The sequence below is a fragment of the Lactuca virosa genome, chromosome 5 (assembly GCF_052849685.1).
Source record: "Lactuca virosa cultivar CGN04683 chromosome 5, Lactuca_virosa_CGN04683_v6, whole genome shotgun sequence".
In the NCBI taxonomy this organism is placed as follows: Eukaryota; Viridiplantae; Streptophyta; class Magnoliopsida; order Asterales; family Asteraceae; genus Lactuca; species Lactuca virosa.
Genome location: NC_136430.1, coordinates 39,095,332 through 39,105,932, shown reverse-complemented (window position 1 = coordinate 39,105,932; position 10,601 = coordinate 39,095,332).

The window sequence follows — 10,601 nt, the reverse complement described above, 5'->3', positions numbered from 1 at the left end:
ATTTTCATCTTTACCAGTTATCCGACGATGGGTGTTCAAATTGAGAAAGGATATGGTAAACTGTGGGGCCAGAGGGCCATTTTGATTGAGCTTCGATAGAGTGTACCTTGTGAGGGAATTGAGTTTAGATCTCGAGGATTTGGCTGGTGGGCTACCAGTTGGAGTTGCAGGACTTGAGGGAAAGTGGAGGTGATACATGGAGGAGGATTGCGGTCCGGGTTGAGTGACCAACCGATGGTTGAGATGTCATATTTTTTGACGAGAATGACACTATTTCCGCTTCTCGTATGAAGCGAACGCGATAACGAGCTTCCAATTCCAGAGTTTGGAGGTAACCCCGAGGGGTAGCACATATAGTTGCGATATTTTCACCAGAGTAATTGTGGTATGTTTGCTGCGAGGTATTTCTTATACCGTGAAAGAGTCATTAGTGGGGACAGAGATGGACGAGGACAAGGAGATGCCTTATTCGAGTCAGGCATACTTTTTAGCAGCAGTTTCAGGTGATCAAGAGGATTATCCCGGGGTGGCTGCCCTCGTTTTCTACGTTGTGTATCGACTGTGAAAGTGAGGTCTCTTGTTTCTATGATGATCCACGTGATGGAATGTTGGTTGAGGGGTCGGAGACGCGGTGTGTGATAGTGCATTACTTCTAGATTAAGAGTCGTGACTAGTTTAGGATAGTTGAGATATCTGACGTTGTGTCAGTATGAAATTTCGGGATGACTAAAGGCAGTCATGATGGGAGGGTTCCGAGGATTTCATCTGGGATTCGAGATATTTGGAGTTGCTTGGTCTCTATCAGGAAGATCATCGAGTGTTACGTTGTACGATTCCAAGAGTCAAGTGTGATGTACTTGGTGAAACAATCTATGGAGTGGACTGTTGGTATGCCAATTGGTGATGGTTCAAACCCTGAGTGGGCGAGAACTGGGTATTCTATTGAGAGGATCAGCGATCTGTTCAAGGACGGTTATAGAATTGGTTATGGAGATCTGCGGTGCGGACACATGAGACTTGGGTTATTTTTGGATGAGGCAAGGTGCAGAGCGAAATGATGCATGTTGTACGTGTTCAGGAAAGGATGAGTGTATCCACAGCGAGTAGCCGTTGGTCAGAGTCCTTATGCTGGTTCGGAAATCTTCGAGTTTGTAGTGGTTGAGTTCGAGGCGATTGGCTCGTTGAGGTCCAGTTTCGACTGTTGAGAATTTCTAGTTCGATGTATAGGTTGTTATATGCACTCCAGGAAGGGCATCAGTTGTTTTGGCAACCAACTTCAGAGTCGGTATGAGTATTCTCACATGGGTTTTGAGCAGTAGAGGATGGGGTTTCGGATTGTCGTCAACGTGTTCTTAGTCATTGATGATTCTTCCGTGTTTCAAGTTGTGAGTTGGAGTATTTCGAGGTTACGAGTTGTGCGAGTGGAGGATCAGTGGTCAAGGCAAGACATTGTGAGATTCTGAGAGGGTTTATTGCGGTATCCGAGTATGATGCCATGAGTGGAAGATCAGTGGTCGAGGCAAGACATTATGAGGTTCTGAGAGGGTGTATTGCGGTAACCGAGTATGATGATGTGAGTGGAAGATCAGTGGTTGAGGCAAGACATCATGAGGTTTTGTGATGGTGTACCGGGGTATCCGAGTATCACGCCCTAAAATTTTGGATTATTTTGAGACTTGAGTTTATGAGATGGTAAGTGGAGTACCGAGTGACTATTGTTCCAGTGGGAGCCCTTCAGCTAATTGTCATCAGACGGGATTATCCAAGAATGTGAATTGTAGCAGGAGAAATTGTCTTGTTGCGGCGATTGTCGTCAGGAGTAGAGATGCTTAATCTGGGTGGGTGTGTGTACCTATCTATGATTGGACCGCGGAGCATGAGATTGTGGACTCAGTGGGGTGATTACTCGAGGATGAGATTGTGGGGCAATAAGAGAGCGAGTGGATCCGAGTGGGAGTAATCACTTGGGACTGTCAGGGAAAAACCATAGGGTGAGCCCACAGCGACTGAGAGAGTAATGTGAAACTGAGGGGAGCCGTAGCCTTCACGAGTCAGTGCGAGAATGCCGTAAGCCTGTGGGGAGCCGTAGAATTCACGAGTCAGTGAGAGTGTTTCGTAAGCCTGCGGGGAGCCGTAGCCTTCACAAGTCAGTGAGAGAGTGTCGTAAGCCTGCGGGGAGCCGTAGCATTCATGAGTCAGTGAGAGTGTGTCGTAAGCCTGCATGGACCCATAGCTTTCACGAGTCAGTGAGAGAGTGTCGTAAGCCTGGGGGGAGCCGTAGCAATCACGAGTCAGTGAGGTAGTGTCTTAAGACTATGGGGAGCCGTAGTACTCATTAGTCAATAAGAAAGGATGTTGTAACTAAGGGGCGCCGTAGTATTCACTAGTCAGAGCATGACGCATAGGAGTTCTTAGGCATGGGTAGCCTTACCAAATGAGTCTTTGGGAAACTAGAGGCTGGACCAGGGGCGAGACTGGGGCCTCCGTGATGGGTGGGAATCGTTACGTCCCGATTGGAGAAGTGGTGTACACATAGATTTGTGGATCACGGGGCGTGAGTTGAGAATCAGATTGGAGATGAGTGGTTCCAATTTTTTTGTTGAATCATACTCCCGAGCTTGATTTTGGCCATATTTGTGTAATGAGTAGGCAGGATGAGATTCCAAATTTCCGGATGGGTTTCCTTTTGAGAGGTAATGGTTTCCATCTGACGTTTTAGAGCTGTACAGGTCAGTTTGTTGGTTTGGGAAGGACCACGAGACGCATGGAACTAGTAGGTGGTAGACGATAGAGGTCGGAGGCGAGACGACTTCAGATGGGGTTGTAGTGATTCCCTTGAGGTGGAGCAAACTTCGTGACTTTGTGTGTCATGAAGGGTTAAGATAGCTATTGTGAGAAGGAGTCTGTAAAGTCGTCTTAATGGATGTGCACGGATAGCCTTGGAGGTTCAACTGTTGGGTCGAGAGGTAACCTGGTGCCGGGATGTTGGGAGAGATTTTTGAGAGGAAGCGGGGGCTTATGATTATAGATGTTGGAGGATAGTTCCGAGCGGGCATGATCATTTTCTTGTGACCGAGGACAGAGTACTGAGGTTCATTTTCCAGAAGAGTTCTGATAGTTGTGCAGGCGGTGGGTCCTTGGTGGGATGTAACCATTCCGTTCCTTTTGAGCTACGATCCGGATCGATTGGTATATCTGACATGAGTGATCGGTAGCCAATTATTGGTCAACGACTTGTTTCCATCAGTCCTAACAAGAAAATCATTGTTGGCAGTGTGTTATCGGGGTCTATTATTCGATGAAAGAGTAACATGATGATATCTCACAGGGGCGGTCTAGCAGGGAGACAGACCACTAGAGTTCCAGGTTTTGGAGAGCCAGAACTGGTACGTAGCGACAGAGGGGTCCGTCCTGTTTCAGGATGGGGAGTTCCTGATTAGGTTCGGGTGTCTTGGAAGGGAGGTTGTTGTATGATATGAGATTTTTGGTGGTGTTTCTCGGGTTATTGGGTTTGATCTACGTGGTGTCAAGGAGCGATTTCGAGGGCGAAATCTAATTCAAGCGGGGGAGAATTGTAACACCCCGAATCCAGGATCAGAAATTTAAAAGTTATAATGCACTTTGGAGGACCGACTCGACGAGTTGGTTGGTCCCGACTCGTCGTGTAGGGGTTGAGCTGGCCACGCTAGTTATGAAGCTTACTCGTCGAGTCGAAGGGATGGACTCGACGAGTTGAGTCTGTATTGAGAAAACCCTAATTTTAGGGCTTGCACCCTATTTAAAGGCCCTTAGGCCCTCCTTTCCACCTCCCTGACCATTTTGACACACTGAGAGAAACCCTAGATGAGCTATACTCACCATGTGAGGGAGAAAGGCTAAAGATCTTGTGTTAAAGTGCATTTTTAGAAGAGGATTGAACAGCAAGAAGGTTTGGAATGAGAAGAAGCTTTGGATCCAGTGTTCTTTCAGTGCTAGCGGTCAATTGGAGGTAAAAAGCTATCTCCTTGATCATTCCTTTTGTTAGATCTATTTCTAGAGAGTTTTTGGGCTTTATCCCATCCATCCTTTGGTTTGGAGTTGTTGAGATGGTCATGGAAGTTGAGACTACAGATCTGAGCTATATAAGTCCCTATGAGCCTAAAGATTCGAGCTTTATCAAGCTGTGGGCAAGTCTTCAAGCATAAAGACCTCTATGGAGCTTGTTTTGGCATTTTGAGCCCTATATGCCATGCATGAACGTAAAGCTTTCAACTTTACATGATGATTCAACCTTAGGAGGCTAGATCTAGAGTATGAGACCTTATTTTTGTCCAAAAATGTCAGAATGAGAATATAGACTTAATGGACTCGACGAGTTGATGAGACAACTCGACGAGTCGGTTATGGTTTACCCGATTGTTTGGACACGTTGCAGACTCGGCGAGTTGATGAGACAGCTCGACGAGTTAAGAGGGTTTTTCCCGTCTTTGGATTCAGAGTGGACTCGACGAGTAGGTAGGCTTTTCCTGGTCTTTTGGACGCAGCATGGACTCGACGAGTTGGCTAGCAACTCGGCGAGTAGACTCGGGTTATCACAACTTACTGAGTCCTGGGGGATTCGACAAGTTCATGAGCTGTACTCGGCGAGTTGAGTTAACATGGACTGTTGACTTGAGTGTTGACATCTGTTGACTTTTAGAGTTGGGTCAGCTTTGACTGTTGACTTCCGTTGACTTTAGGGTTCTGGTTAACTGTGGATTTTTGGAGGCCATGGAGGGGCGGGGATTAGACAAACAGCTCAAGTGTGGGATACATTGCTTTACTCTGCCAGGTGAGTCTTCTCACTATATCTACTGAGTGACTGGAGGGTCTTATTTGAGTAGTCGACCGGAGGGTCCTATGTGCTTATATTGAGTTATGTGTTATTATGCATCTTGTCTTTGTGATATATACTACATTATTTTGTGCCTTACTGAGTTAGGGCGGGAGGGTCCAGACCGAGATGTGAGACCGGAGGGTCTTCACTGAGATACAGGATTGGAGGGTCCACCCGAGGTGTAGGACCGGAGGGTCCCACTGAGACACATTGACTGGAGGGTCTTATTTGAGTAATAGCCATGAGAGGATAATGAGATATGTTTGGTATTTTGGGGAACTCACTAATCTTCGTTCTTACCGTGTTATGTGATATTAGTTTCAGGTACTTCTCAGGATCGCGGGAAGGCGCCGACTAGATTGTACACACAAGATGGAGTTATATTTTTGGAAGATCCTGGAGTTTATTTAACAATTATGAATATGTTATTTCGATAATTTGACAATTGGGGATTTTGTGAAATGAGTATATGAGATTTATGTGATTTTAAAACGAAAAATTTTGTTTCAAAATTTACGGTGTTACAAGAACACACGCTCGAAGCATGTCCTCCAATGTCTGGATAGTCTGCTCACTTTTTCCATTAGTCTACGGATGGAAAGTTGTGCTGAAGTGCAAAGGAGTACCCAACTCCTCACGGAATCTCTTCCAAAAAGTTGGAAGTAAACCGAACATACCTATCAAATACCACAGAACCCGGCACCCCATGTCATGCCACCATCTCCTGAATGTAGATATCAGCCAGGTTCTCCGCCGAAATGCTCTCATAAATCAGAATAAAATGCATGCTCTTGGTCAATCGATCCACGATAAACCATATCGAATCCACTCTGCACGTCGTCCTAGGAAGTTTGGTGATAAAATCCATCGTAATCTCTTTCCATTTCCAAATGGGAATACTCAATGGCTCCATCTTGCCGTGGGGGTGCTGATGCTAGACCTTGACTTTCCTGCAAGTCAGACACCTTTCCACATACCAGGACATGTATCGCTTCATACATGGCCACCAATAATCAGGCTGAAGATCTCTATACATCTTTGTCGCTTCGGGATGAATAGAGAATCTCGACTTGTGCGCCTCCTCTGTTAGAACCTGATCTGCACCACCCCGGTATGGGACCCACACCCTCCGGTGAAGGGTCAATAACCCTCGGCTATCATAATCAAAGGAAGATACCTGACCCACTATGTGCTCGCTCTTCCGGTGCTCTTCCTTCATTGCCTCAACCTAAACATCTCGAATCTGTTCCAATAGTGGGGTAATCACGGTCATCCTCAAAGATACATCCCTGATCGGGGCAGTAACCACCCTGCGGATGAGAGCATCGACCACCATATTGGCCTTCCTCGGGTGATAAAGGATCTCATAATCATAGTCCAATCACCTACGATGCCTCATGTTCAGTTTCGGCTGATCCATCAAATACCTCAGACTCTTGTGGTCTGCGTAAATAGTACAACGAACCCCATAGAGGTAATGTCGCCAAATCTTGAGGACGAACACCACATCCCCCAACTCTAAATCATGTGTGGGATAATTCGCTTCATGAGGCTTCAACTACCTCAAAGTGTAAGCAATCACATGACTTCGCTGCATCAGTACTACACCGAAACTCGTGATTGATGCATCACCATACAACATAAAATCCTCAACACCCTCTAGCAGGGTCAGAATCGGTGCCTCACACAATCTCTGCCTCAAATTTTCTAAAGCTGGCTGTTGCTCAGGCCCCCAACAAAAAGTGGTAGTCTTCTTCGTCAACATGGTCAAAGGAACCGCTATCTTGGAGAAATCTTGAATGAATATTCGATAGTAACCTACCAATCCAAGGAAACACTGAATCTCAAATGGAGACCTCGGAACTTCCCACCTCATCACCGCCTCAACCTTAGTCGGGTCAACTAGGATACCATTCTTGTTGACAAGGTGCCCCAGAAACTACACCTCGTGCAACCAGAATTCACACTTGGAGAACTTCGCATACAATCTCTCCCTCCTCAGAGTCTCTAATACCACCCTCAGATGCTCCTCATGCTGCTCTTGGGACTTGTAATAAACCAGGATGTCATCAATGAACACGATCACCGACTGATCCAGCATAGGCATGCATAAGCAATTCATGAGTTCCATGACTGCGGCTGGAGCATTGTTGAGCCCGAAGGGCATCACCACGAACTCGTAATGACCATAATGAATCCGAAAGGTTGTCTTCTGCGTATCCTCCTCTCTGACCCTCATCTGATGATAACCCGAACACAGATCAATCTTGGAAAACCAACATGCACCCTGAAGTTGGTCAAATAAATCGTCAATCCTTAGGAGTGGAAAACAGTTCTTCAACGTTAGCTTATTCAGCTCCCGGTAATCTATACACATCCGATGTGATCCATCCTTCTTCTTCACGAACAAGATTGACGCTCCCCATGGTGAACTACTTGGCCAAATAAACCCCTTGTCTAACAGCTCCTACAGCCTTGTAGACAACTCCTACATCTCTGGAGGTGCTAACCGATAAGGTGCTTTGGCTATCGGAGCCGCACTTGGACCAAGTCAATCTGAAACTCCACATGTCTCTCCGGAGGCACTCCAGGCAAATCCTCCAGGAACACATCCGGGTATTCCCGAATAATCGATACATCATCCACCGCTGTCTTACTCTTCTCCTGGTATACATCACATAAGCCATGAACCCAGAACATCCATGCTACAGATAGCGTCTAGCCCTATCTTTTGAACATAGAGTCGGTCCATGTTGAACACCCTCTCCCTGAATCACTATCTCTCCCCCAATTGGGGTCCGAATACGACAAACTAATGCTCGTAGTCAATCATTTCCCTATTCGGGCTCAACCAATCCGTCCGCACAATAACCTTGCTCTCACACAGAGGAATATGAACCAAATCAATCGGATACCGCTCACTGAACAATTCCAATACACAACCCCGATGAACCCTCAATACCCAATCAAGACGGTCATCAGAAATCTGAACCTATAATGGACATTCCATCTCGCCCGAAGCATCCACAAACCTCTTACTGAGCGCAAGAGATACAAAGGATTGGGTAGCCCCCGAATCAAAGAAAACCAAAGAAAAGATATTGTTCACAAAGAACGGTCCTAAAAACAAAACACATAGATATAAGCAGAAAAACCAACAAAAATAAAGAGATAAGGAGAAGATACATACCCATCACTACATCAGGTGCTGCACGAGTCTCCTCATATGTCAGCTGAAAAGCTCTGCTCCTCACAACAGGTGCCTCTGCCTTGCACTGAAGGTCATCCGTAATCTGCAAGGTCGTCTGAGCGAGTGCTACCACTCGTCTTGCTGCTGCTAGGCTTAGGCAGTTGGCCTTCTTATGGCCCCTCTGACTGCAATGGAAGAAAATCAGATCAGATGCTTGGGTCGTGTTGGTGGCGGCAGTGCAATCCGTGCTGATATGTCTCATCCTGTGTCACTTGAAGCAACCATAAGATCCCACCCTACAAGCTCCATCTTACGTCTTGCCGCACTTCCGCAGTGGTCGCCGCCCTGCTGGCCCCTCGATATCAAATCAAATACCTTGGGCCTCTTGCCCGAACCCTCAGAACCCTGAGCCAGATCAGACTTCCACTTCCTCTCCATCTCTAGGTCAATCTTCCTCTCTCTGGCTCGCAATACCATATTCTTCAATGTCCTGCAACTAGATATACTCACAAAATTCCTGATATCGCTCCTCAGCATATCTTGATACCTCGCCTTCTTCATCTCCTCGTCCACCACATACTGTAGAACTAGCAATTCCCTATCTCGAAACATAGTGGTGATTTCCGCCACTGTCTGAGTAGTTTGGAAAAGGTCCTGAAACTCCCTCGTTAATTGTTGGACCTCAATCACAGGTGCAAACTCAGCCTGAAACCTCATAACAAAATCCTCCCAAGTCATCGACTCAACCGCCTCGCCTCCCAAGGCTTGACCAACCTCCTCCCACCAGTCTCATGCTCTGTCTTTCAGAAGACAGTATGCAAGTTTGACCTTTTCCCCCTCGGGACAAAAGCTAGTGCGAAAGGCGTTCGTTACATCCGCTAACCATTGCCTGCTCACAATTGGATCCTTCTTCCCAAACAACTTTGGGGCTCCACATGCCTAGAACTCTCTGAAATTCAATGTGAGGGCTCCCACATGCCTAGTTAGCTGATGTTAATGGGAACTCGTAAAAGCACAAAGCAATTAACATTCGAGAATTGAGTAATCGGAAAGAAAGCATAATATAAACAGGCCATCATATCACTGACTGATCAGTACTAACATGCAAGTCTACAAGCTCATACAATAGGCAAATAAAGGCATATCTCCTAAAATTTTATCATGCAATCCTAAGCAGATCCTTAGCCCTAATCTATCATGCGATTCAAAGATTCTTAATTCCAAGTATCACACAAAATATGTATGGGTATTTTGGGAAAACTTACTTGAGCTCGGTCGATTGCATGCACCACACCTATTTCTTCCATTAGAATCCTTTTTAGAAAACCATTTCTTTTTGTAAAAAACTTACCAAATCCCCGGTATGCCCGAATCCCTCAAACCAAGGCTCTGATGCCAATTTGAAACGTCCCAAAAATTCATAACTACAAATTTCATTTTTAGATTTATAAAACCACCAACCATTCATTGTTTACAGAATACCATTATATGAAAATCAAAGTATAATGACAATCATCCAGAAATACATCAGAGTCAACATGCGAAAATCATGGGTGCGTACGATCCAATCAACACGAGCCCTTCCCCTTGGAACGGGAAGTACCTGAAACATGTTAAACATAAACCGTAAGCACAAAGCTTAGTGAGTTCCCCAAAATACCTCATACCATAAATATCATGCATACATACATATATTGGGCCCTGCCCGATACATTTATCAAGCCCTGCCTGGCATCCAGCCCTGCCCGGTATACATACATACATAGACAACACATGCAAGAGTCACAAAGACAACTAGCATACTATAACACAATCCAATGGGCCGACATTCGTTCCTTTGACCCGCAGGTACTGTAGGGTGACTCACCTCAATCTGCTGGAAAATCAGGTAAATTCTCGGGCTGCTAATCCGGAAAATCTTCGAACTAAATAGGATCCAATAACATGTTAAATAATAATTAGGTCATAAACCATAACCGAGACTTTAAATCGTAATTCTCGACTACATGGATAAATGACCATTTTACCCTTCCTTAAATGGCCCAAACTAAGTAGCACTCAAAGCTCTAAAATGACCCAAGTCCATAAGATATTCAAGGCCCAAAATCCTATAGACCAAAAATGACCAAAAATAAAAGGAGGCCCACAGGTTGGCGTACGCCCCGCATATGCATGTTGACCCAAAAGCGGGCTGCTGACCCAGTACGCGTAGCGTACTAAGGAGTACGCCCGGTGTACTGGCCAGAGTCCTAAAAACCAACCTAGGGTCTTAATCCCTTAAGACCTTTACGTCCAAACTTCAAATCTACTTCAAAATAAGGTCTTAAATCACAAATTTGACAACTTTACTAACTTGCATGGCTAAAAAGGACCCAACACCAAACCTTAGGTCCAAAACTACATAAAAAGGCCAACAACTCAACCATGGGTGAACTTCAACCCCAAAGATTCGATTTTTATGACTTCATACACTTCTAGATGTCCAAAAGGACAACTCAAATGGTCGAGAGTAGTCCATACTCCATAAGACCAAGATTTTGGGACAAAAAGTGCATA